The sequence below is a fragment of the Rhinopithecus bieti genome, unplaced genomic scaffold (genome assembly GCF_001698545.2).
Source record: "Rhinopithecus bieti isolate Rb0 unplaced genomic scaffold, ASM169854v2 scaffold_35538, whole genome shotgun sequence".
In the NCBI taxonomy this organism is placed as follows: Eukaryota; Metazoa; Chordata; class Mammalia; order Primates; family Cercopithecidae; genus Rhinopithecus; species Rhinopithecus bieti.
Window position 1 is genome coordinate 1,777,031 of NW_016815913.1, and position 26,836 is coordinate 1,803,866.

At 37.3% G+C, this 26,836-nt stretch overlaps 1 long non-coding RNA gene across 1 annotated transcript in view; it reads left to right on the top strand.

The window, feature by feature from the left end:
- LOC108516581 (uncharacterized) overlaps positions 1-26,836 on the top strand; it is a 132,948-nt gene that overhangs the window by 58,790 nt on the left and 47,322 nt on the right. Inside the window, exon 3 of the long non-coding RNA XR_001881871.1 lies at positions 24,290-24,320. This is a non-coding gene — a long non-coding RNA (uncharacterized LOC108516581). The remainder of the gene's footprint in view (positions 1-24,289; positions 24,321-26,836) is intronic.

Below are 26,836 nucleotides of genomic sequence, written 5' to 3' on the forward strand. Positions count from 1 at the left end.
TTACTGTCATTGAGATTTCAAACACAGAAAGAGGAGCTGATAATATATATGCATTCTACAAAAAAGGAAAAAGAGTGTTAATGTCGACTGCAGAATTCTCTAGAGCAAGCTTGTCCAACCTGTGGCCCATGGGAGGCATGTGGCCCAGGATGCTTTAATGTGGCTCAACACAAATTTGTAAACTTTCTTAAAGCATTGAGTTTTTTTGTGATTTTTTTTTTCTTTTTTTTACTCATCAGTTATTGTTAATGTTAGTGTGTTTTATATGTGGCCCAAGACAGTTCTTCCAGTGTGGCCCAGGGAAGCCAAAAGACATCCCTGCTCTAGAGCATTAAAAAAAAAAATTAAGAAACACCACATGTTCTCACTCACAAGTGGGAGTTGAACAATGAGAACACATGGACACAGGGAGGGGAACATCACACACCGGGGCCTGTTGGGGAGATGGGGGCTAGGGGTGGAATAACATTAGGAGAAATACCTAATGTAGATGGCGGGTTGATGGGTGCAGCAAAAAACCATGGCACATGTATACCTATGTAACAAAACTGCACGTTCTTCACATGTACCCCAGAACTTAAAGTATAATACAAACAAGGAAGAGTGATATAGTAGAGATGCTTTTGTCCTAGTAAAATGGAACAATAAAAAAATTCCAGTAAAACTTAATGACTATCATGCCCAACTGTCTAATTTACAATAGAAAATAAGTTAGAAAATCTGATCCATTTTGACTGACGTTGCTATGCCTTTAGCTTTGCTTAGATTTGTTGGTTTGGAAGGAAACTATAAACTCGATTTCAGGGATGCATGTTAAGCATCTTCAGATTTAAACTGTTTACAACTGCTAGCTTTTGTGTATGGTTTTCATTTGACATTATACATTTCCACTCTGCATGGGAATCACCTGGAATTCATTCCAGATGGGTGATTCTGAAAGTCATTTTCAGTTAGTCAGAAGTCTAAAACTGTGTGACTTCTAGTCTCTGCTAGAGTGTTTTCTATTTTTTTAAGTTCTAGTAAGAGTTTTCCTGAAGTAATAGTAGCCAACTCTTTATTTCTAGTGACTGGGAATTTCATTCAGAGGGGATGGGTGATTTAATTTTTAGGAATGGAAAGCTTTACTAATGAATTAAGTTAAAATATTTTCACACAGGGGTCTAATTAAAATTTACGTAATATATAACATTCTGTTCATGTCCCTAATAGCTGACACATGCTTTAGCTGGAAATAAATGAAAGCATATGGGCATGAACATGTTGCCATCATATCAAAACAATGTGTTCATTTCAAAATGTTTTATGAAACTATATTTGTTTCAAACATGGTATGTGCTGTGTTGCCATAATGAGAAAACTTTTCCTGTCAAAATGCTTTTTACGGAGTTTATCTGAAGGGCAGCTCTGGAGGGCAGTTTCTAAAGAAATCTGTACCAATATCCTTAGTCCATCCTTGGAGTGTTGCATATATCTTGGTGTTCTTTCCTTCCTTTCTCCCACTTTTCTGTTGTAGACTTAAATTGTGATATAGCGAAAAAAATTGATTTCATGATTTTGTGAAAATATTACTAAACTAGAGTCTGGGGATTCTTCTTTCTTTGCATCTATGATTTTTTTCTTTTCTTTTAAAATTTATTTATTATTTAAACATTTTATATATATTTCGAGGGTACGAAGGCAGATTTCTTACATGTGTCTATTGCGTTGTGATGACGTAACTGCCTGAGGGGTTCTTCCTACCCACTGCTCAAAGAAGGACCATGGCATTGGAGTAGAGAAAGAGTTTAATAGACACTAAGCCAGCCATGCCACATGGGAGCTGGAATTTGTACTCAAATGATCTAGGTTGAAGCTCATAGGTTAGGGGTTTTTCGAAGGCAGTTTGAGGGAACAGGTGGGTGTGGTCAGATAACAGGTGCTTGTTGCTGATTGGTTGGGGTGGAGATGAAATCATAGGGGGTCAAAGCTGTTCTCCTGAGGGCTGAATCGCTTCTGGTTAGGAGAGACTCAGCCGCCTCTCCTCTCCAGGCAGCCTGGTGGCCTCCTATTAGCTTTTAAAAGCAGTTGAGTTTAGGGCGAGGCCTATTGTCATTTACACTGTAGCCTAAATGTCTTCCAAAGTTAGCTCAGCCCAGCAGCCCACGAATAATTTAGGGAAATGCAAGATGGGGGTAGGTTAGCTTAGCTTACTGTTATAATTTTCTCACTTCTATAATTTTGCAAAGGTGGTTTCAGTGAAGTCTGGGTGATATTGTACCCAACAGGGTAATTTTTCGTCCCTCCCCCTCTCCCCGCCTCATCCTCTCACCTTTTGTAGTCTCCAGCGTCTGTTATTTCACTCTGTATGTCCGCGTGTACCCATGGTTTAGCTCCCACCTGTAAGCGAGAACAGGTGGTATTTGACTTTCCATTTCTGCATTATTTCACTTAGGATAATGGCCTCCAGCTCCATCCACTTTAATACATCTACGATTATTCAGACTTATAGTCCTCAATGCCTAGGTCTAGTTGCTCCATTTTATTTTTCACTCATGCTCTATGCACATTTCTGCTGTGTGCCTTCATCATATCTACTATCTGCAATGCCAGCCTCCTTTCTTTTGATTTATTTACAGCTGACTAGTTCTATTCTAGGTACTACATTTTGTTTTTTTACAAAGATCCTCAGTAAATCCAGATAGCTTTGTTTGTCTTTACCTTCTGTTTGTTCATTTATAATGTACTTTCGGCATTGTAATGTATAGACACTTGTATGATTTTGTATTTTGAATTATTTCATATATATTGTAAACCAAAAATAAAATTCTAAGCCCCCCAACTGATTGATGGACCCCTCCGCCTTGGCCAAGGGCACTCCAAAGTAATCTGAAAATCTAGTTCAGGCCATGATGGGAAGAGGGGGTCAGACACACTTCATTATACCCTCCTCCCTTGGGAATTCAGGCACACCTGACCAGCTTTAACATTAAAACAGAAATCTTAAGACTGATAAAGACTCTGTAGCAATAAGACACCGTTTCCAACCTGACTCTAGTGTAGCACCACGTGACAAATAGCAGGACTAAAAAGAATCACAATATTTTACCCCAAAATATATTTCTTTGACATATTTTGAAATGACCCTGTAAAGCTGTCTCTTGTGAGGGAAAATAAATATATATACTGTAGAGAATCTCTTTCTCTTTTCAGGAGAGATTTAATTAAGCTCTAGGAGAGCGTTACCTAAGAGTCTAGCACCTTTTTAGGTCTGATAAGAGCTCTGAAACCTGCTACCTGGAGGCTTCAGCTGTGTAATCAAACCTTTGTCTCCAGAGCTTGTTTGGAGGTTCTCGCAAGAGAGCATAGCTACTTGTATACCCTTGACTGAAGACCCGTCCTCCTCTATCAGAGATGGTCGTCCTCTTCGACTGAGAGCACACCTTCGGGAGGGACACACATGGAGCAGTAAGGGAGGAAGGGGCTACCTGCCGAGCCAGCCAAATCAGCCAAATCAACCCTGGCAATCAATGGGGTGACAGATGTCGCAGCCAGGTTGCCCTCACATCCACGCAACCATTTATCTTAACCCAGACATTTCTTTCTATTGATTCCAAATCTTTACATAATAATGAATATGGTTTGGCTCTATGTCCCCACCCAAATCTCACATCGAATTGTAATCCCCACCTGTTGGTGGAGGGGCCTGGTGGAAAGTGATTGTATCATGGGGGGAACCTTCCCCCTGGTTCTTGTGATAGAGTTCTCATGAGATCTGATGGATTAAAAGTGTGACACTTTCTCCTTCACTCTCTCTCTTCTGACACTTTGTGAAGAAGGCACTTGCTTCTACTTCACCTTCCACCATGATTGTAAGTTTCCTGACGCCTCCCCAGCCATGCAGAACTGTGAGTCAGTTAAACCTGGCAGTAACCAATTGCCAATCAGAAACTGCTTGAATCCACCTATGTCCTGGAAGCCCCCACTTTGAGTTGTCCCACCTTTCCGAACTGAAGGAATATACACCTTACATGTAGAGATTGGTGTCTTATGTCTCCCTAAAACATAGAAAAACCAAGATGTTTTTATAGGTTTTTACAGGTCTTGTAGCCTGATCACCTTGGGCACATGTTCTCAAGATCTGGGGCTATGAGACAGATTGTGGTCCTCATATTTGTCTCATAATAAATCTCTTCAAATATTTTACAGAGCTTAACTGATTTTGTCAACCATATGTATCTTTTTGACTTGAAGAGTGTACATTCCTTGAGGGCAAAAATATGGCTTATAAATTTTTATTAATATGTGTTTTTTAACATTGTGAGGCACATAAGTAGTGCCATATCCATTGGCATTTTATTGGTTTGTTTGAATTTTATTAGTCTAATTTCAACTCTACCACCAACTGTATTTTCTGAATGAAACTTTAAATTTATTTCCTATATTAATAGTCATTGATTAACATATATTGGTTTTGATTGAATTAATCTTTTCCAATTTTTATCTCTGTGAATTCTAATTGATTTTTATGGGTGATGTGGTATGAATCCTTTTTTTTTTTTTGAGACGGACTCTTGCTCTGTCACCCAGGACGGAGTGCCATGGTGCATCTTGGCTCACTGCAACCTCTGCCTCCTGGGTTCAAGTGATTTTCCTGTCTCAGCCTCCCAAGTAGCTGGGATTACAGGTGTGTGCCACCATGCACAGCTAATTTTTGTATTTTTAGTAGAGACAGGGTTTCACCACATTGCCCAGGCTGGTCTTGAACTTCTGACCTCAGGTGATCCACCTGCCTCGGCCTCCCAAAGTGCTGGAATTACAGGCGTGGACTACCACGCCTGGCCTGAATCCTATCTTTTAAGATTCTCCTCAAACTTCACCTTCCTGAATCTTACGCATTCCTAACCCACTGCTCTAAGTTCCCACTTCTGTGCTCCTTTTGCTTTGATTTAGTCCCATTACTTCATTTATAGAAAATACTACATTACCTTATAGATTTTTTGATGGCTGTTTCCCCTGCAAGACCGAATTCATTAGGACAATGATCAATGTTTAATTTTCTATTTTCAGTATTTATATAGTCAGTCCTTAGTATATAGTAGATATTCAATAAGAGTTTGCTGCATAAAAACTATTCTTACAACAATCCTGTAGGATAGGTACTATTTTTATAGAAACTGAGACTCAGAGAGTCCAAGTGAGTTATGAAATTCACACAGCAGCAATTCCATGCCGAAGGATTCTATTCATAGTTATGACTCTAAGTTCAAGGATTTCTTCTAAAGGCTGCCAGTGCTAGAAATGTGCTTCCCTCTGAGACTCAGTGTTGTTTATAGTTTCTAATTGATTCGTGACTTTGAAATTAATGGAAATATTATTTATATTTTTCCTATTTGAGGTATAATTCTTTGACAGCTTTACTAAGATGTAATTTACATACTATGCAATTCACTCATTTATTAGTTTTTAATTTATTCACTGATACGCACAACATCACCACAGTCAATTTCAGGCCATTTTTATTAACTCAAAAGAAACTTAGTATCCATTAGCTAACCCCCCCACCCCCAGCTACTACTCCCCAGGTAAATTCTTAAGGCGTAAGGGTAATTTAAATAATTATGTGCTGTAAGTTTAATGTCCCTTTCACAGCCTTTACTAGTAACTGTTTAAGTGTTGTCAGCAGGTTAATTATTTCTAGTTAAAAAACATTTAAAGGTAACTTTCTAATTAAATAATTTAAAGGGTGAAACTTCAAGACTAAGTTGAGTGTTGTCAATGTGCATATAGTGGTTACAATATTTTCATGCTACTTACTCAGGCATAAATAAATAATATTTTTTATGTTTGAAATAACTCATCTGAATCTCTATTTCAGTTCCTCATGGCAGAACATATAGTCTTGGTGCATTCTGGGTAAACACAATAATTCTGCAATTAAACCCAGTAACATTAGTTGTAACTCTACAGGATAGCACTGAGAAGCACTGACTGCTGGTTGTTGCCATCTGTCCAGTTTGTCATCTGTTGAGGTGCAACTTGCTCCATCTGTCAGCTAGGCAGGCTTCCTCTCTACATCTGCACCCCCTGAATGGTAAGGCTTCTTAGGATTTGGTTTATGTTCTGTGCTGTTCTTGTCTAAAGAGAAAGCCCTTAAGGTGTCTTGTTCCTAGTTGGAGGGAGGTAGGAAAATAAGGCTGCTTTCTTAAGTCACTTCAGACCTGCGGGGAACTGGGTGAGGTAGCAGCAGACACTCTCTGCCTCTATCCCATATGCCTCTAATCAGCTTCTCATCTGCTCTAGGAAACTTTTAGGACTTGGCTTATTCCTCCAGGCCTCTACCAAGAAGAGAGCCTCTCCCTTTTAGCATCACAGCCCCAAACTTCTCGGAGCTTCACATTTACTCGCTTCCTTTTGAAGCTTACTCTTGTTTTGGATGGCGGAAAGGCGGAAGAAGTGCAGGGCACTGAGATCATTTTCATAAGTGTCTGTTTTGCTTATCCTTCAATTCTTTTCGAGAACATGAATAGCAATATTATGTGATGTCTAGGAATACATATGTCACAGTCATATTATAAAAACATATCTGGAAAAGGCAAACCCAAATTCAAATGAAAGTAACCTCCTACAATGGTTAGTTTATGAGATATTTGAATTTATTAAAATTTTAGTTCATAACATCATTGTTACATCTTTATTCGGTTAAGAATAATGAATCATTTCTAAATATTTGGACTCTGTGTGCTTAATCAGAGAGGATGAGACAGCGGGATATGCCATTTTAGCAAGACGCAAGTCAAAAACAGCCAAAACGTCTTGATTATCATTAGAAAATTCTGATGACTCTAAAGACATGGCATAATGTGACAAATCCAAGAATGGTCTCAGAGCATAATAATAAAGGTTCTCTAAATTTACTTTCAGAAATAGAGTAATTATAGTCACGTAATACATTCCAAGCCTGAGTATACGTGAAATTGCTGTCAAAATCTGCCTCAGGGTATTTAAACTTTCAGTAATTGTAAGTTTAATTTCTAGGGAAGAGTACATGTGTTCAGTTGGAAATAATTTTGCCTCCCATAAAATAGACCAAATTAAACAAACCAAATTAGTACATTTCAGGAGACACTGAATACAATAATGTGATTTTTTTTCAGGAAATTCTTCTGAAGTACAATATTGTGTCACTGCTTAATTTCTTAAATGTCCGGAGTTGTCAGATAGGTTTTAACTTATATGGTACCTCCTGGGGAGCTGTAAGGAAAATAATTTTCAGGCTGGTTCCTGACTTTAAGGAAACACTACAGGAATTGAATGATTAATGCCCATTTTGTGTTGGGGGATGCCCTGTCTGGTCTCAGTACTAACAGTGGTGCCACATAGACCATATTGTACACACTACTTTGGATAACGTATAAATTTTGATATGAATTTAATTTTTTTTGAGATACGGGTCTCACTGTGTTGTCTAGGCTACTCTTGAAGTCCCGGGCTCAAGCATTCCTCCCATTTCAGCCTCTCCAGTAGCTGGGACTACAGGCACACACCACCATGCCTCACTGTTAATTCTAATACGATTTTGTAGATGAACTGTAACAAAACAGAGCTAGGAGAATGATTTGAGGAATGAATAACTTCAATATTTTGCTATATGAAATCATAAGCAAAATATTGATCATTTTCTTTACTCATCACTGAACGCTTGTTAACCCATTGCTCTGGGTAGGGCACAAATCCTTTTTGCTTCCTGGTCTTCCTTCATGCTCTAACTGAACTGTGATCTTTGGTGCAATAGACTACCATGGCAATGTGTTTGTATCTTTCACTGACACTTTTCACATTATACCTTTTATTACGCATTTATCCTTGTTCCCCATTATTTTGTTTTCTTACATTAATTTTTAAGTTAATAAAAATTGTATATATTTATGGCATATAACACGATGCTTTGAAATATATATACTTTATGGAATGGCTAAATTGAGCTAACTAACATTAGCATTACTTCACGTATCATTTATTTGTGGTGAGAACACTGAAAATCTATTGTCTTACCAATTTCCAAGTATACATTACATTGTTATTAGCAATAGTTATCATGCTGTACAATAGACGTCTTGAACTTATTACTCCTGTCTTCCTCATAACTTTGTGATGGTAACACTTTCTAGCATTTGCATTTTTTGACAGCTTTAAAAATTATTAAAAGTTCATTTGTATTGTCATATTCAGTTCTCACCCAGACCATGTGATTCAGGTTAATTACTCCCATGTCAGTGAATCAAGGGATGTGAGATAGTGCAATGATGCAGCTTCAGAAGACTTGGGTTGTAGCTTTCACTGTGTAACATATGCGTTTTGCAATTGTGAAGAGGCAATTTCCACACTTGAAACTTCAGCTTTCCCTCCTGGAAAATATGTAGGGGGGATACAGTTTTGTGGGGTTCATTGCTATGAGGCATTAATCAGATATTTAATAACTTTCAAACACCATTAAGGTGGCGTTAACATAATACTATTAAGAGAATGTAGTATCCTAGAGGGTAGTAATTATGTCCCTTTTTCATTTTTTTATTTTCCAAACACTTAGAGCAGCACCTAATGATAGTTGGTGCTCAGTGGATATTGGTTAAATGAACAGCACAGAGGTTGGCAAACTTCCTGTAAAAGTCAAGGTAGTAAATATTTTAGGCTTTGTGGGCCATACAATCTCTGTCACAAATCCTCAGAGCTGCTTTTTTCGTAATGCAAAAGCAGCCATACACAATATGTAAGTAATGAGCATAGATGTGTTTCAATTAAATTATTTATGGCCACTGAAATTTGAATTTTATGTAATTTTCATATGTCATGAAATACTCTCCTTTTGATTTTTCCCAACTATTTAGAAATGTAAAAACAGTTCTTGTCTCATAGTGTTGTAGGGGTCTTTGCTCCCAGAGCTCCCAAGATGGTGGCCGGCCACTTCCAAAATGGTGGTGGGCTGCTTCCAAGATGGCGGCAAGCCTCCTGTTCTCTGACCTGGGGTTCTTGGCCTCAGGGATTCCAAGAAATGGAATCTTGGGCCACGTGGTGAGTGTTATATCTCTATTAGAAGACATGGGTCATGGAAGAGAACTGTGGAACCCAGTAAGTAGTGTTCAGCTTGATCAGGACAAACCCAGGCACTTAGCTGTCCAGGAACAATGGTGAACCTTTAGCCCAGTTGGGAGCTGCAGTGGGCGCCTCGCTGGATCAGGAGTACAGCGGACAGCCTGCTGGATCTGGAGTGGATGGAAGTCAAGGGCAGGTCTGCGACAACAGCAAACAGCAGTGATGGACCTAGCAAAAGCTCAGCTCAATCCATAACAAACACGGACCAGAAGAGAGTGCAGTGGCAAGATTTAATAGAGTGAAAACAGAGCTCCCATACAAAGGGAGGGGACCCAAAGAGGGTAGCCGTTGCCCTCTCAAATGCCTGGGTTTAGATCCCGATCATTGAACCTTCTGCTGTGCTCTCAAGTGATAGATGATTGGCTATTTCTTTACCTCCAGTTTTTGCCTAATTATCATTTTATTGAGCTCTCTGTACTATCAGATTGGTCTGGTGTGAGCTAAGTTGCAAGCCCATGTTTAAAGGTGGAAGTGGTCACCTTCCCATCTAGGCTTAGGGGTTCTTAGTTGGCCTAGGAAATCCAGCTAGTCCTGTCTCTCAATAGGATGTACAAAAACAGATGAGCCAGATTTATTTTGTCAATCCTTGGAATAAAATATGAATGTCAGTTAAATTAAGCATGTGTCTGAAACCTCAGTATCACACAATATACCCATGTAAAAAACCTGCACATGTAACCCTGAATTTAAAATTAAGGTTGAAATTTTTTTAAAAAATAAAACTTATTTTGGTCATTTTATGAGCACTTTTTTATAATCTTATTTAAATAGACCAGAAAATTTGGTCATTCACTAATATGATATTATGAGTACAAGAATCACAGAGGGAAAAAGCAAACTTACTATACTAGGTTAAATACTATTTTATCTTTCTTGTATTATGATATGCAGAATTTTATCAAATATTGTGGGCTTTTATTTCATTTCTGGATTCATTTAAATAGATTGAAAAAAGTTGCAAAGGAAAGTATGTGTTGAGGAACAATTGATGAGGCGATAAAATGAGGTAACCTGCTTGGTCTTATGGAAAGTCACGACACTGTGCAGACTTGGTCCATTGCAAATTCATGCTATATCACCTCATTTGGGTTCTTAATGCTACTTGTCAATTCTTTTCTTATTCATTGCTTGTTAAATTCTTATTGCATTCCTCATAGCAGCTGTTTTAGATTTTCTATGCTTTCAACTTCCACTCTCATGGCCGCTCACTCACTCTAAGCAGATGACTCTCCTCCTTCTGGATTTACTGGGCATTGCAAGCTATTGCAGTTTTTCTCCCCTCATCCTCAGACATATCTGCTGCCACTCATTCCCCATAACCTCATATTCCTCTTGATCTTCACTTCTTTGTTTTCTTTCATTGCAGGGGGATAATGTGTCACTTACACTTGTGCTCTTTCCACAACCATTTTTTTTTCTCCTGAGCTGGGAGTTTTGCTGTATTTCCCAGGCTGGACTTGAACCCTTGGGCTCAAGCTATCCTCCCACTTCAGCCTTTTGAGTAGCTGGGATTACAGGTGCAATTCACCGCACCCTGGATCTACCACTATTTTTAAACTTCTTCCATAAAATTATTCAATTGATGATTTTCCTTATCTCTTCTGTTAGCATCTCTCTGCCTTTTTACTGGCTCTTTCTCTTCTTTTCATAAACATTCTTAGATCTCCCAGTCTTTTAAAACAGGACTTATTCAGCTTTTCTTCACTAATGTCTCCCACAAGCCAGCCTCTGTTCTGTTTGGGCTTGCCTGCGCTTCTGTTCTCACTGGTGAGTGCCCACACACATCACCCCTTCGCACTTGCCTTGACACAAACAATGAATAAAAACCATATCAAACTTAATCATCTCTTAGACCTTTTGCTTATTTAAGACCATTGTTCAATCTCCTTTAGGTTAATCATTTTATGTCCCAAAAATACAATCTATATATGTTGTCTTTATCTTCCGTTATGACTTATTCCTTTAGTCCTTGCAATCTGCATTCTCTTCACTATTCTTTGAATCTATTATCAAGAATCTACAATAAATTTCCAGGGTATAAACACAACAAACTCTTATGAATAATGATCTTCTTTGAACTCCCTGGCATTTATCCTTTGATAACTAATGCATACTTCTTAGAAACATTTATTCTTTGGCCTCTGGAAGAGTGCTCCTTTCTTATCCCAGATTGTTTTCTCTCTGAAAATGTTGATGACTCTTTTTTGTCCCTGCCCCAAAGATTGATGTTCTCCAAAGTCATATCCTAGTTTCTCCCTTTTCCTTCTCTCTCTATCTAAAACTACGCATTTATATTCTATTTTACCACCTTCAAGGTGATGGTTCACACACCCATTCCAGGCTTCTCCTTCCTGGGCTCCAGTTCTGCATTGTTAGGAGTCTTGTGAACGTCTCCCCTGAATGTCATAGGCACCTCAAACTCATCATGCTTAAAACTGAACTAATGACTTTTCACTTAAACTGTCTCTTACTCTACTAATTTCATTCTTGGTTTTTCTAAAAGAAGTTCCATTTCCTTGGTAATGAAATCTTGGAGCCATCCTTGACTCACTGCTTTTTATTTCCTCCCTTAGACAATCAGTTCTCCAGTCCTAACAACCTACCTTTGAAATATTTTTGGCATCTTTCTCTTTCTCTGTATTCCTCCTGCTGTGACCTTAGTTTAGTCTTTAATTACCACATACTTAATAAATGAATAGTATTCTCTTTATTGGTCTCATTTCTTATAGAGTCATCCCTCTCTAATACATTTTAACACCTTCCCTAAATATTTTTTAAATACGTTGCTTTGGTGTTAAATTACTTCACTTTGGTTATATTATTTCACTGCTCAATAACAACAGCTAGCAATTATGGAGGGCTTACAGTGTGTCAGGCAAGGCTCTAAGCAGTCCTGAGTTCTAAACGGATAGACTTAATTAATCCTTACAATAATCCGATGAGGTAGCTAGTATTATCGCGTAACTGTGAAGAGCACTGAGTCTGCTGGAGTTCAGCAGCTCATCCAAGATCACACGGCTTATGAGCTGTAAGTTCAGGAATCCAAGGTTGCCCTCTTCCACCCATCAATGCAGGATGTGGGGCTGAATGTGTGTGGGGAGTGGCGGGGGGCGGCAGCACCTAGGCTCTTAACCGCTATACTGTAATGTCTTTTGTGAGTGACTGAGGAAAGTTCAGACTCACTAAGTTGGCTTTCAACTCCCTGGACTCCAAATGGCTTTTAATATTCAGAAATATCAAACACAAAACCAGTGTAATGGCTTATGTCCTATTCATAATTCTCATACATATACACTGGGTCTTTGGTCTGCATAGTTCTGTTTATATTGTTCCCTCGACTCCCATCATGCTTTCCTTCTTCTTCAAGCATGCTTTCCTTCTTCAACCAAGCCGAAAGTCTTCAGTATAAAACCCTTTCATCGCCTTTCAACACTTACTTAAGCACTACAGAGTCTATCTCACCCAAGGTTGACCCTTATCTCCCGGCTACCAATTGCATTTACCTTGTTTCATTTACATTTTACTTATTATATATTGGGTGATATTCAGAACACTGATGTTTATGTGTTATCTCTCCTACTAGATAGTAATTTCTGCATGCATTAAAGTTATAATAAATAGCAATAAAATGATTGAAATGACTTCAACATATTTTCTGTTCATCATTTTAAAAAATGTAAAAACTCAATTGAAGAAAGAGAAAGAAACAGGGACTTTCTCCCCAGACACCAGATAGTCTTAGATTATGCCACAGCTTCTGGGTTTTAATTACTATTCAAAGTTTAAGTACAGTTATCACAAGAATGGATATTTTCCCAGTAGCCCTGACTCCAAATAAACAGGAAGTATAGTATCAGAAATCTGGCATGAGAAACTGGTCTTGTGAAACTTTTCATCCTAAGTGCTTGAACCTTTTCATGCCTCTTGTTAAACCTTCACAAGTGTGCCCATAATTCTCTATTATCTAACTAGTTTGGACTCTAGAATATTAGTTCCAAAACCATATACAGAACAAAGGAAAGCTAGGTATGACAAGACTAAAAGCTGTTGCAACAAAATCTTCCTGAGAAATAGAGCTGTCAGTTTGTGTGGTTACAGGGAGAAACAGAGTAGGTCTATGAAGTGCTAAAGTGTTGTAAGACTGCATTTGCCTCTTTTAGTTACTCCAAATACAAATCACTCTTGCCCTTGGAAAAGTGTATAGTTGGAGGATATAGTTACAGTAAACAAATTTGGACTCATTTTTTTCTATGAACCTCAAGTTTAACCAAAATAAACCCCCTTTATCAGAGGTTCCATGAAAGGTCATATTGTTTCATTTCTTTATTATGGCCATGAACTTCCTAATTAAATTCAGAATCATAGCAAGAGCTCTCTAGCTTGTGAAAGTCTAAACTTGCTGACACCTTAATGTCTTAAGGACCCAGCCAAACACTGGTCTTGCATCCTATGAATGCTTTCGTGAGTTGGAGCTTCTTAGTCCTTCCCCTGCTTCTGACTTTCAATCAGCAAAATGGGCAACTTTTACAATTTATGATTTGTATAGCAATCCAGGCACCTTGTAGGTGTCAGTAATGCTTGCTGGCTGTGCCATTTTGGAAGAATACTCTCTAAAACTGATTAGTAGAAGAACATATTGTCAAGGGGAATAGGTGCAGTCCCTTTTCCTATACATGGGATTCAAGAGCTCCTGTTCTGACATTAGGTGATTCAGGTGTTGTGCCCCATACTAGTTGCTTTAACCTGTGATCTGAATTTTTCTCTGTGCTTGTGTTCCTGTTTTGATATTCCTCTAATCTAGAATTCTAAGTTAAAAGGCGTAAAGTAAAAGGAATGAAAAGGTATAAATAAAGGGCTTGGAAGGTTTCAGAGGAGGGAAGGATGAACTTGGGTGAAGATAGAAGTTAGAGAAGGCTTTATAAAAGAATCAAGGTCAAGACCAAGAAAGATGTGAGTGGACAGTGTACTCTGAAGACACAAGCCAGTGTTTGATATAACTTTAGGTATTTAGTGAACTGAAAGAATAATCAGCATAATACCTTCCAGGGAGATATTTCAGGCCAGCTTTAAGCGCACATAAATTCACACACCTCATAAAACTGCTTTAGGCATTAGCTATTAGCCAAGAGAACATTTTCTTTGTCATCCACCAACATAAAAATAGCAGTCATCTTTGGGGCACACTCTGAACAGGACTGAAATTTTTTAAGCAGAAACTTCCCCCAAACAAAAACAACAACAAAAAACTGAAAAAACCCTCTACAAATCCTCCATAACGATAATATAAGTCAACATTACATTACCTAAGAAAAATTTGCAAAGCACCTACATTTTTGCTACATCTTTCATTAACATTGATTTTTTTTCTTAGATAGTTCCAAAGATTATAAAATATAGTCTATGCTTTAAATTAATTATAATTGAACTCAACTGAAATAAATGCCTTCTAAGTGAGGTATGTGTAGAACTTCCTTTGAATACTTAAAAGATTCAACAATTTACTAGATAGAATATAGTGGCCAATGAAAATAAAAACTCTGTGTGTTTTCAGCGATTTACATCACCAAATGTAAAAGGTTTTCTAGCTACAGTCACCTAGATGTCTAAACCTCCTTAAGGTTATTGGATGCAGATCTTTTGGGGAAAATGTTGACCAGAGGAGACTGGAGTGACCTTGAGCTCTGACTGCTAGGAGTAAGAGAAGACAAAGTTTGAGGACGAACCTTGTTTGGGAGAGATGACTAAACCACCTATATTCCTGATTAAAATAAAGAGAGCAGAAAACTGAACAAAAGGTTGAGAGTCTAGGAGAAATGGTACAGAAGGCAGAGTCAAGTTGAGTTGCGCAATATAGGTTTGTGGACTGAGCCAATGAGTCTGAAGATGTTGCTGTTGGATACCTACGAAGTGGCTTTTTCTCAGTTTGGCACATGGGGTAAAAAACCAGAGAAATCACTAATGATAAGAAAAGCTGAGCAACTGACCCTGTCATCTCCAGGCCGTCTCTGATCAGACCAACCCTTTTAAAAAATCACCTTAATTAACTAATGTAAAACTCTCCATTTTCTGACTTTGACAGTCCTCATTGCTGCCACTTTGTGTCTTTTAATATACGTTCACTTAACAATTTATACAGTTCTCACATTTTTGAGAATTTAACCCCCCTCCTTGCCATATTCCTCCTTCTTTAACCAGAATAAGAAGCTCTTCCTTTGAACTGGCCATGCTAGGTGGGCTTTGGTAATCCCTGTTGCTGCCATAAAATCCTATGTCGTGTGTCTGAAGTTTTAGTGTCCATAGGAATCAGCTGGAAAACATTGAATATAGAATCCTCAGATTCCCGCCCAGTCTGCACAAATCATAATTTCTGAATGCAGAACACAGAATTTCATTGTATTGATTGCCTTGGTGATTCTTTTTTGTTTGTTTGTTTTTGCCTCAGCCTCCTGAGTAGCTGGGACTACAGGCGCCACCACCACACCCGGCTAATTTTTTGTATTTTTAGTAGAGACAGGGTTTCACCATGTTAGCCAGGATGGTCTCGATCTCCTGACCTGGTGATCCACCCGCCTCGGCCTCCCAAAGTGCTGGGATTACAGGCATGAGCCACCGCGCCCGGCCGCCTTGGAGATTCTAATGCACATAAATGACTGAAAACATGCCTCTGTGGTTATCACTTTTACTGTAATTATCTTTGTCTCAAAAACTCTTTTACAGAACAGTCAGTGTTTTGGTCAAATTTTTGTGTGTCTTTGGTATCTACTCCAAAGTCTGAAACATATCACACACTACCGTGTGTTTATTTAACTAGCTCATGAATACTTCATGTAGTAACAGTGAACCAGAGTGGGGAAAAAGAACACCCAACCGGTTTAGGATTTGAGTTGCTACTCTCTACTGGAGTAGGCATCATTTTATTTTTGTTTTTTACAGATAGGATATTTTAAAAGGGTAGTTATTCTACCCTTTTAAATACCCTTTAAAAAAAAAGGGTTATACTTCATCAATAACTAACAGGTGAATAATTTAAACATAGTATATATGGGCATTAGACTACTTATTTGAAGGAAACTATTCAAAATGTATTAACTTAGGCCAAAAGGCAGAGGATTAAAGGGCAGAGAAAAGTGAGTTGCTCATCCTACCACATGAGTTTTACGTTTATTTCTGCCATTCAAAGCCCCTGAGAATTTTGAAGGCTTTGTAAATCATACTACTTCTACCTCATCTCTTGTCTTTATGTACTTTCCTTCTATTTCTCCTCACAGATTATTTCATTTTCTCTTCTCCCCTATCCTCTATCTCTTTCTTTGTTCCTAATTCTCTCTTATAGAATTACAATCATAGCCATAAATAATTTTTTAATAAACTTGGAGGTATAATTTGCATAAAGTTAAATGTATTTTTAGTAGAGACGGGGTTTCACCGTGTCAGCCAGGATGGTTTTGATCTCCTGACCTGGTGATCCACCCATTTAAAGAGTACAGTTCAATGAGGTTTGAAAATTACCTGTGTCCATGTAACCATCACTGCAACCAAGGTACAGGACATTTCCATAAAGCCCATCATTCTCTCATGATCCTTTGCAACCTTCTTCTTCCCATCCCCATCTGACCCTGGCAAACACTGGTCTGCTTTCTGTTGTCATAGATTAGTTTTGTCTTTTCTAGAATTTCATATAAATGGAATCACACAGTTTGTACTGTTTTATATTTGCTGCTATCATTCAGCATCACGGTTTTAAGATTCATTTATGTTGTTGTACGTATCAGTAGTCCATTTTTATTTTTAAATTCCATTGTATGAATATATCACAAATTGTTTATTCATTCGCCTGTTGTTCACATTTGGGTCGTTTCCAGTTTTTGGCTATGACAAATAAAGCTGCTATGAACTTTTGTGTCTGAGTCTTTGTGTGGACATATGTTTTAATTTTTCTGAGGTAATCACCCAGGAGTTGATTTTCTGGGTAGATGATAAGTACTTGTTTAACTTTATACGAAACTGGTGATTCGTTTCCAAACTAGTTGTGTCATTTTTACATTTCTATTAGTAAAGTAGGAGAGTTGTAGTTTTTCGACATTCCTGTCAACACTTGGTATTGTCAGTCTTTATAATTTTAGTCATTCTAGTGGATGTGCATGGTATTTCATGGTGATTTTATTCTGCATTTCTCTGATGTCTAATGATATTGAGCATCTTTTCATGTGCTTATTGGACAGTTGTATAACTTTTTAAATGGTCTGTTTCAATCTTGTCCATTTAAATTATATTTAATTTAGTAATCTTATTATGAGGTACAAGAGTTACTTATATATCAACAGCATATAATTTGTTTCTAATTTAAAAGTGTTATTTTTCTGTTTAATTAAAGTAGATAAGTCCTTGATTTTATTCAACTTCCTATATTTTGGCTTACATCTAACTCAAGCACAGTCAGTCATTAGCCAGCTGGAAAATCCGACATGAAGCCAGAAATTGCTATTAACTGCTACATGATAATTAATACTTTTGTAAAAGACCCAAGCCTAGGGTAAATATTAGATAGTAACATGATCAAGAGAAAAACAGCGGTCAGTGGGTAGCTGAGTGATTCCATAAACAATCTTCTATAGCAAATAGAAATGGAATTTGATCAACTATAAAAGCTAGATTAATTTCTGCAGTTAAATTGGCAAACCATATGATAATATTGAAGCATGTGTCCAAATAAGGACATATACACTTGGGGTGAGAATGATCTCCCTCAGTCCTCTCAAAGTGCAAAACTGGAAGTCACTAAGATGTCTCAGATTCTCACCACCAATGTCGAGATACAGTAGATTCTTGATATTCATAGTAGTTATGTTCTGTAAAGTTGCTGAAAATGTTGAATTAGTGCAAACAGTGAATTAACTCTTAGAGAAAATATGTATGAATCAAATATCTTATTTAATCTTAAAAACTCATTCTGGTGGATTCTATTCTCTTTATTTTACAAAAGAGATAAGGAGATTGAGAAGTGCCAAGTGACATGCCTGTGTTGCCATACTAACAGGTGCCAGAGTTGGGATTCGAGCCCCATCCACCTGGCCCCGGGGCTGGAGCTTCTCACACTACCCAGCACTGCCCTGACTGCCTGTGTTTTCTGGTCACCTCTGTATGAGAGCAGAAACATGAAGGCAGCACATTGCCTTGTTCTACCTCAGCTGCAAACCAGCGCCTTGGACAACTCAAATTTTTCGCTGCTCTGTGCATGTCCACAAATTAACACAAAATTTCTTGGAATATTGATTTGGGGTTACAAATAAAATTTAACGAGTAGGTAAATTCATGGTTACTGAATCTGTGAACAAGAACTGATTTTACATATGAGAACGTAAAAGCACACATTTACACACATTCATTCACATAAGCACATGCAGTTTCTGCATGGGTGGAAGAGGAGCTGGCAGGACGGTAATGAGCAACGGCCTCTGATCTGTTTTCACTCTGATTCTGAATTGGATACCAGCGAGATTCTTTGATTATTTTCAGGTTTCTGATTTATGTCATTGCTGTGTCTATATGGCTAGTTGACTTTTTATGATCAAAATGAAATAACCTATTGGTTAACAGAACTAAAAAATCTGGGTCATGTAAATATCTAATCATTTTTACTTATTCATAATATAGCCTCACGTCTCAAATGAAACAAATGTTGGTAGATTTTGTCAGTAATATTTATAAAATCTGAATAACAAAGCATAGAAGAGTTCCATCAGTTGTTATATCTTTGCTTTTGCCATTTCTTCATTTGAGGTCATCAAAGGTCTATGTAAGATGATTCCAGCTATTTCCAGGGCTCAGTTTGAGAGATGAAGTAATGACATTTGGCAGAAACATTAAAGCTATACTAACTTCATACAACTGTTAACAACCAGAATATTATTCCAGACAACTTAGACCTAGGAAGCAATTGGAAGGGTTCAGCAAATCACAAAATAGGAGCAGGTGGAAAATTTTTAAGGTGGAAAATCATTTAGGTATAAAGTCTATAGTCTTAGGTTGCTCCCCTCAGCCTTAATACTTTTGGAACAGAGAATTATTTGGAGCAAACTTCTTTTCACCAAGTTTTGATTATTTCTAGAATATGCTGGCTAATTTGTTTTACAATATAAACACTTTCATGTTTAGACCATTACTTAATAGCAAAAAATTTTATGATTAATTTTCTTTATCTTAATATGGTGTTTATGTTTTGAATAAAATTAATTTTACTATCTGCTAATGAATATTTATCTTAAAATACATTTATATTTGCAGTTCTGTATTAAGCTTACATATTTTGGATTTGAAATGTATAAAATATTTAATTTCAGGTTTGTTTGTGAAATCTGTGGTTATTTAAAATAAACTGTAAATATTTAAAAAACACCAGAGTTACCATTGCTATTGAAACTATTCCAAAAAATTAAAAAGGAGAGACTCCTCCCCCAACTCATTCTATGAGGCCAGCATCATCCTGATACCAAAACCTGGCAGAGACATAACAAAAAAAGAAACTTCAGGCCAATATCTTTGTTGAGCATTCATGCAAAAGTCCTCAACAAAATACTGGCAAACCAAATCCAGCAGCACATCAAAAAGCTTGTCCACTACAATCAAGTAGGCTTCAACCCCAGCATGCAAGGTTGACTCAACATATGCAAATCAATAAATGTGATTCATCATATAAGCAGAACTAAAGAAAAAAGCCACTTGATTATCTCAATAGATGCAGAAAAGGCTTTTGATAAAATTCAACATCACTTCATGTTAAAAACTCTCAATAAACCAGGTATTGAAACAATATACCTAAAAATAATAAGAGCCATATATAACAAACCCATAACCAATATCATACCAAAAGGGCAAAAGCTGGAAGTATTCCTCTTGAAAACCAGCACAAGACAAGTCGGTACTTTCCCACTACTCCAACTCAACATAGTGTGGGAAGGTCTGGCCAGGGAAATCAGGCAAGAGAAAGAAATAAAGTGTATTCAAATAGGAAGAGAGGAAGTGAAACTATCTTTGTTTGCAGATGACATGACTTTATATCTAGAAAACCTCATTGCCTCAGCTCAAAAGTTTCTTAAGCTGATAAGCAACTTCAGCTGTCTCAGGATACAAAATTAACGTGCAAAAATCACTAGCACGCCTATACACCAACAACAGTCAAGCTGAGAGCCAAATCATGAATGAACTCCTGCTTACAATTGCTACAAAGAAAATAAATACCTAGGAATACAGCTAACAAGGGAAGTGAAGGAGCTCTTCTAGGAGAACTACAAACCACTGCTAAAAGAAATCAGAAATGACACACACACAAAATTGAAAAACATTCCATGCTCATGGATAGGAAGAATCAATTTTCATAAAATGGCAAATCTGCCCAAAGCAGTTTATAGATTCAATGCAATTCTACTACCATTCAATTAAATTCAATTAAACTACCATTGACATTCTTCATAGAACGAGAAAAAAACTACTTTAAAATTCACATGGAACAAAAAAAGAGCCCGAATAGCCAAGGCAATCCTAAGCAAAAAGAACAAAGTGAGAGGCATCACACTACCAAATTTCAAACAATAGTATAGGGATACATTTATCAAAACAGCATGGTACTGGTACAAGAACAGACTATTTGATTGAAGGAATTGAGACTTTGCTGAAATTGCTTATCAGCTTAAGCTTTTGATCTTCCACAAACCTGACAAAAACAAGCAATGGGGAAATGATTACCTATTTAATAAATAGTGCTGAGAGAACTGGTTAGCCATATGCAGAAAATTGAAACTGGACCACTTCCTTACACCATATACAAAAATAAACTCAAGATGGATTAAAGACTTAAATGTAAAACCCCAAACTATAAAACCCTAGAAGAAAACCTAGGCCATACCATTCAGGACACAGGCACAGGCAAAGATTTCAAGACGAAGATGCCAAAAGCATTTGCAACAAAAGCAAAAATGGACAAATGGAATCTACTTTAATTAAAGTGTTCCCACACAGCAAAAGAAACTATCAGCAGAGTAAACAGACAACATACAGAATGGAAAAAATTTTTGCAAACTGTGAATCTGACAAATATCTAGTATCTATTAGGAACTTAAACAGATTTACAAAGGTCTAATACCCAGCATCTACAAGGAACTTAAACAGATTTACAAGAAAAAACCAAACAACCCCATTAACAAGTGGACAAAGGACACAAACAAGCACTTCTCAAAAGGAGCCATACATGCAGCCTGCAAACATAAGAAAAAAGGCTCAACATCACTGATGATTAGATAAATCCAAATCAAAACCACAATGAGATACCACCTCACACCAATCAGAATGGCTATTATTAAAAAGTCAAAAAAAAAATAGATGCTGGCAAGGCTGAGGAGAAAAGGCACACTTTTACACTGTTGGTGGGAGTGTAAATTAGTTCAACCATTGCAGAAGACAGTGTGGCAATTCCTCAAATACCTAGAACCAGAAATGCCATTTGACCCAGCAATTCCATTACTGGGTATATAACCAAAGGAATATAAATCATTCTATTATAAATATAACATTCACGTCTATGTTCATTGCAGCCATATTCACAGTAGCAAAGACATGGAATCAACCCAAATGCCCATCAGTGATAGACTGGACAAAGAAAATGTGGTGTGGTACAAAGAAAATATGTATCACACCATGGAATACTATGCAGCTATAAAAAATGAGATCATGTCCTTTGGAGGGACATGGATGGAGCTGGAGGCTGTTATCCTTAAATTAACACGGGATCAGAAAACCAAATACTGCATGTTCTCACTTATCAGTGGAAGCTAAGTGATGGGAACCCATGGACACACAGATCAGCAAAAATAACTGATGGTCACTAGGCTTAATATCTGCATGATGAAATAATCTGTACAACATACCCCATAACACACATTTGCATATGTAACAAACCGGCACATCCTGTGCGTGTACCCCTGAACTTAAAAGTTAAAATAAAATAAAATATCAAATCAAAAAAATATCAGAGTTGTTATTTTATTTGGGTACTGCAGCATCCATTGGAGTGAAAATAATGAGCTGGGTCTATTGACTACTGCCAACCCTGGAACTTTTGTTCACTGTTTAAATAAAAATTATTATATTAAGGACTTTGAAGCTACTGCTGCACAATTGACTTATGAAATAATATATGTTAGAAGAATAAAATGAACAATTATTAAATGAATAATAAGTGATGATTGGCTTGTTGTTTTAAAAATAAAAGCATTTCTATGTCAATGTATAAATCATAGGGAATAGAAATGTCATTTTAACCTGCAAGTTGACTACTAATTTAATTTAAATTAGTAAATATTTATGTAGTATTTTAAGGAATATCTCTAGGTGTTAAAAAGATAAACAATAATATGATTTTTTGGGCTTCCAGAGGTTTATACTTCAGCAGGAATATTTTGTAAATCATGCTATATAGTGCAGTGAATACTCTATTAACACCACAAGCAAATATATCTGTTACAAGCAATATCAGCAGCTAAAAATACAAGTAAAATTTCATGGACAGGAATTTTAAAGAATTCGTGAGACAGAAAGGAGGGATGGTATGTATGGGGGAAAGGCATTTTAGGCAAAGGGAACAACAGTAAAAGCATGAAAGCATAAAAAGTGGTGTGTTTGGGAATATGCCATTGTAATGTAGGGTATGTGTCTTAGTCAGCTCAGGCTGTTATAATAAGAACACCATATACTGGGCGGCTTAAACAACAAACATTTATTTTTCACAATTCTGGAGGTTGGGAAGTCCAAGATGAAGACGTTGGCAGGTCTGTTGTCTGGTGATGGTTTGTTTCATGGCTTGCAGACAGTTGCTATATCCTCCCACGGCTGAGACACAGACAGACAGAAAGACAGACAGACACACACACACACACACACACACACACACACACACACACAGAGAGAGAGAGAGAGAGAGAAGGAGAGAGAGAGAGAGAAACTAAGTTTTCTCATGTCTCCTCTTATAATAAGTGCACTGATCCCAACATGAGGGCTCCACTCATGACCTAGTTACCTCTTAGACCATCTCCAGGGACCATCATGCTGGGGATTAAGGTTTCAACATACAAAGTTTGGAGAGACACAAACATTCAGTCCATAGCAGTGTAATACATAAGGATAGGTTTAAAACTTAAAAAAAAAATAAATTGGGGATAAGATTTAAGGTAGTATTGACAGCAAAACTATAGATTTTGTCTAAAGCAACATGAAGACTTACAAGGTTTTTAAATAACAGTGAACCCAGTCATATTTATGTTTTAGAAAGATAGTTTTGGTAATATTATACAGAATGGATTAGAAAGAGGAAGGGTTGGGACAGGGAGACCAATTAGAAGACTATTTCACAGGTCTCAGTAAGAAAGGATGAGGGCCTGAGGTAGGGCTACTGAGGAGGAAATATAGAGGAGGGAATAGATTGGAAAGATATTGTTTAGGTAGAATTATCTGGGGGCAATGTCACATGGTAATGAGAGAGACTGAGGAGCCAGGAAATGCTCATAAAAGCTGGGTAGGGGGAAGATAATCATTTAACCAAGTAAGGGTGAGAGTGCAGTTTATCTTCTTTCAAGTTGTTTGGTTGAGAAAGGAGAAAATAGGATTTTTTTTTGTTTTTTAAGAAAATAAGTTTTATTTGTTTTTTAAAGATTGGGGCTAAACCACATACAGAGAGAATGTTTATCAGATACAGAGGAGAGAAATATAAAAAAAATTCCTACTTGATCTCTTGTTGCTGTAGGTTGGTCCAGGCCACACAGAAGGAATGTAACAGTGTATGAGTGACAGTCTGGAGTCCTTGGCACATATATTTCTGCTTTATTTTGTCATGGACCACCTTGCTATTGACCCCCATTTGTTATATTCTTCTACTGGTTCCCCTATCTAGTTCTGGTCTACTTTACCTCCTCCCCTGTGACTGCTCTCCTTAAACTCTGATGAGTATCCTCTGATTATAGCTGAAAGAGAAAAAGGGAATTTATTAGGAAGGTACATGGGGCCTCGCAGAAGTCAAGGGCAGGCAGGTACTGGACCCAGGCACTAAAAAGGCAGAAGGATCCTCACTTACTAGATGTGTATTTCTGACATTCTTCTTTCTTTGTCTTTGCAGAATGGATTCCTCTGCTTTGCTGGGGGAAATGGTAGGTGGAAGATGCCAAACCACAGTACCCAAGCTTCACACGTGTCTAATAGGTCTAGTTACATCAAAAAGACTAACTTCCCCCAGGCCTAATCTTAACTAATTGTCTCAACCTGGATCAAGTGCCCGTCTGTTCCAACCAACAGTGGTCAATGGAATGGGTCCCATTGTACAAGCATGACTCATCGGAGCTCAATATGGGGACACGTTCACAGGGCAGAGGAAGAAGGAGTGCTATATTTTGTGCGTAGATGCTGGGCTGGTAACACAATGGCTTACAGTCATCACACACTGGTATACTCCTGATCTCCTCTACCTAGCTATCAATTCTCATTTAGATGGATTGCCAACCATTAAAACCTTACCAGTTATTTATCTGGGCATTTATGATAAATATATTTTTATTAGGAGAATTACATATTGTATAACATATAATAAGAGTATTATATGTAACAAAGCAGAAATATTTTTAGTAATAAGAAAAAGGATACTTAGACTTTAACAACTGAGACAACATCTTAGTCTTTCTGCTCCAGACTCTACAGGAAATTCCTCATCAAATTTCTGAAAACCATTCTCAGACATTATCCATTTTTTTATAGTCCTGTCATCTCTTAGTCTTCAAACAGCAGGGATGTTCTTCTCTATAAAAACATATGCTTTTGTTGGAATAATGAGCTAGAAATAGAAGATAATTCCAACTGGTCATTCTATGCTTTCCTGTAACTAAAACATTGAAAATAAGACTTTTTTGACCCACAATCCTAAAGTAATATAGAAATTTCTTAGAGTTACTAGTGCACTATAGCTTGGCCATGCTGCAAAGGTCAGTAGAAATGATTGATGTATTGTTTTGTCACCTCAGAGTCAACAATAATTGCTGACATTTATAAAGTATCTTTTATTGCAAAATATGGCTATCTTTTCTGTTGCTCAAAACGAGTAGGCTTTTGTTCATGATTGCATCCTTTAATGTTAGAGCAGTGCCAGACATGTAATAGGCCCTCAATATTTCTGAATAAACAATTGAAAAGTATTTTGCAAGAAGGAGTCTTATTATAGTGATGTCGCTTAATTCCTTGAACTCTGTGGTAGGTAGTCTCCAAAGATGCCTGCCATAATTTCTTTCCTTCAGGTACATACATATTCCTTCATCCAACAAGAGGTCAAATCTATTTCTTCTACCTTTGTCTTTAGGCTGGTCTTGAAATTTTCTTTGACCAATTTGATCTGGAGAAAGTCAACACCCTTTCATGCTAAAAATTCTCAGTAAACTAGGTATTGATGGAACATAACTCAAAATAATAAGAGCTATTTATAACAAACCCACAGCCAATATCATAAAATGAATGGACAAAAACTGGAAGCATTCCTTTTGAAAAACGGCACAAGACAAGGATGCCCTCTCTCATCACTCCTATTCAATATAGTATTGGAAGTTCTGGCCAGGACAATCAGGCAAGAGAAAAGAATCAAGGATATTCAAATAGAAAGAAAGGAAGTCAAATTGTCTCCGTTTGCAGATGACATGATTGTATATTTAGAAAACCCCATCGTCTAAGCACAAAATCTCCTTAAGCTGATAAGCAACCTCAGCAAAGTCTCAGGGTACAAAATCACTGTGCGAAAATCACAAGCATTCTTATTCACCAACAATAGACACTCAGAGAGCCAACTCATGAGTGAACTCACATTCACAATTGCTACAAAGAGAATAAAATACCTAGGAATACAACTTACAAGGGATGTGAAGGACCTCTTCAAGGAGAACTACAAATCACCGCTCAAGGAAATAAGAGAGGACACAAACAAATGAAAAATTCCATGCTTATAGATAGGAAGAATCAATATCATGAAAATGGACATACTGCTCAAAGTAATCTATAGATTCAGTGCTATCCCCATGAAGCTACCATTGACTTTCTTCACAGAATTAGCAAAAACTATTTTAAATTTCGTATGGAACCAAAAAAGAGTCTGTATAGCCAAGACAATGCTAAGCAAAAAGAATAAAGCTGGAGGCATCACGCTACCTGTTTTCAAACTATACTACAAGGTTACAGTAACCAAAACAGCATGGTACTAGTAACACAACAGATATATAGACCAGAGGAACAGAACAGAGGCCTTAGAAATAATGCCACACGTCTACAACCACCTGATCTTTGACAAACCTGACAAAAACAAGCAATGAGAAAAGGATTCCCTGTTTAATAAATGGTGTTGGGAAAACTGGCTAGCCATATGCAGAAAACTGAAACTGGAAGCCTTCCTTACATCTTACACAAAAATCAACTCAAGATGCATTAAAGACTTATGTTTAAGACCTAAAACCATAAAAACCCTAGCAGAAAACCTAGGCAATACCATTCATGTCATAGGCATGGGCAAAGACTTCATGACTAAAACACCAAAAGCAATGGCAACAAAAGCCACAGTTGACAAATGGGTTCTAATTAAACTAAAGAGCTTCTGCACAGTAAAATAAACTATCATCAGAGTGAACAAGCAGCCTAC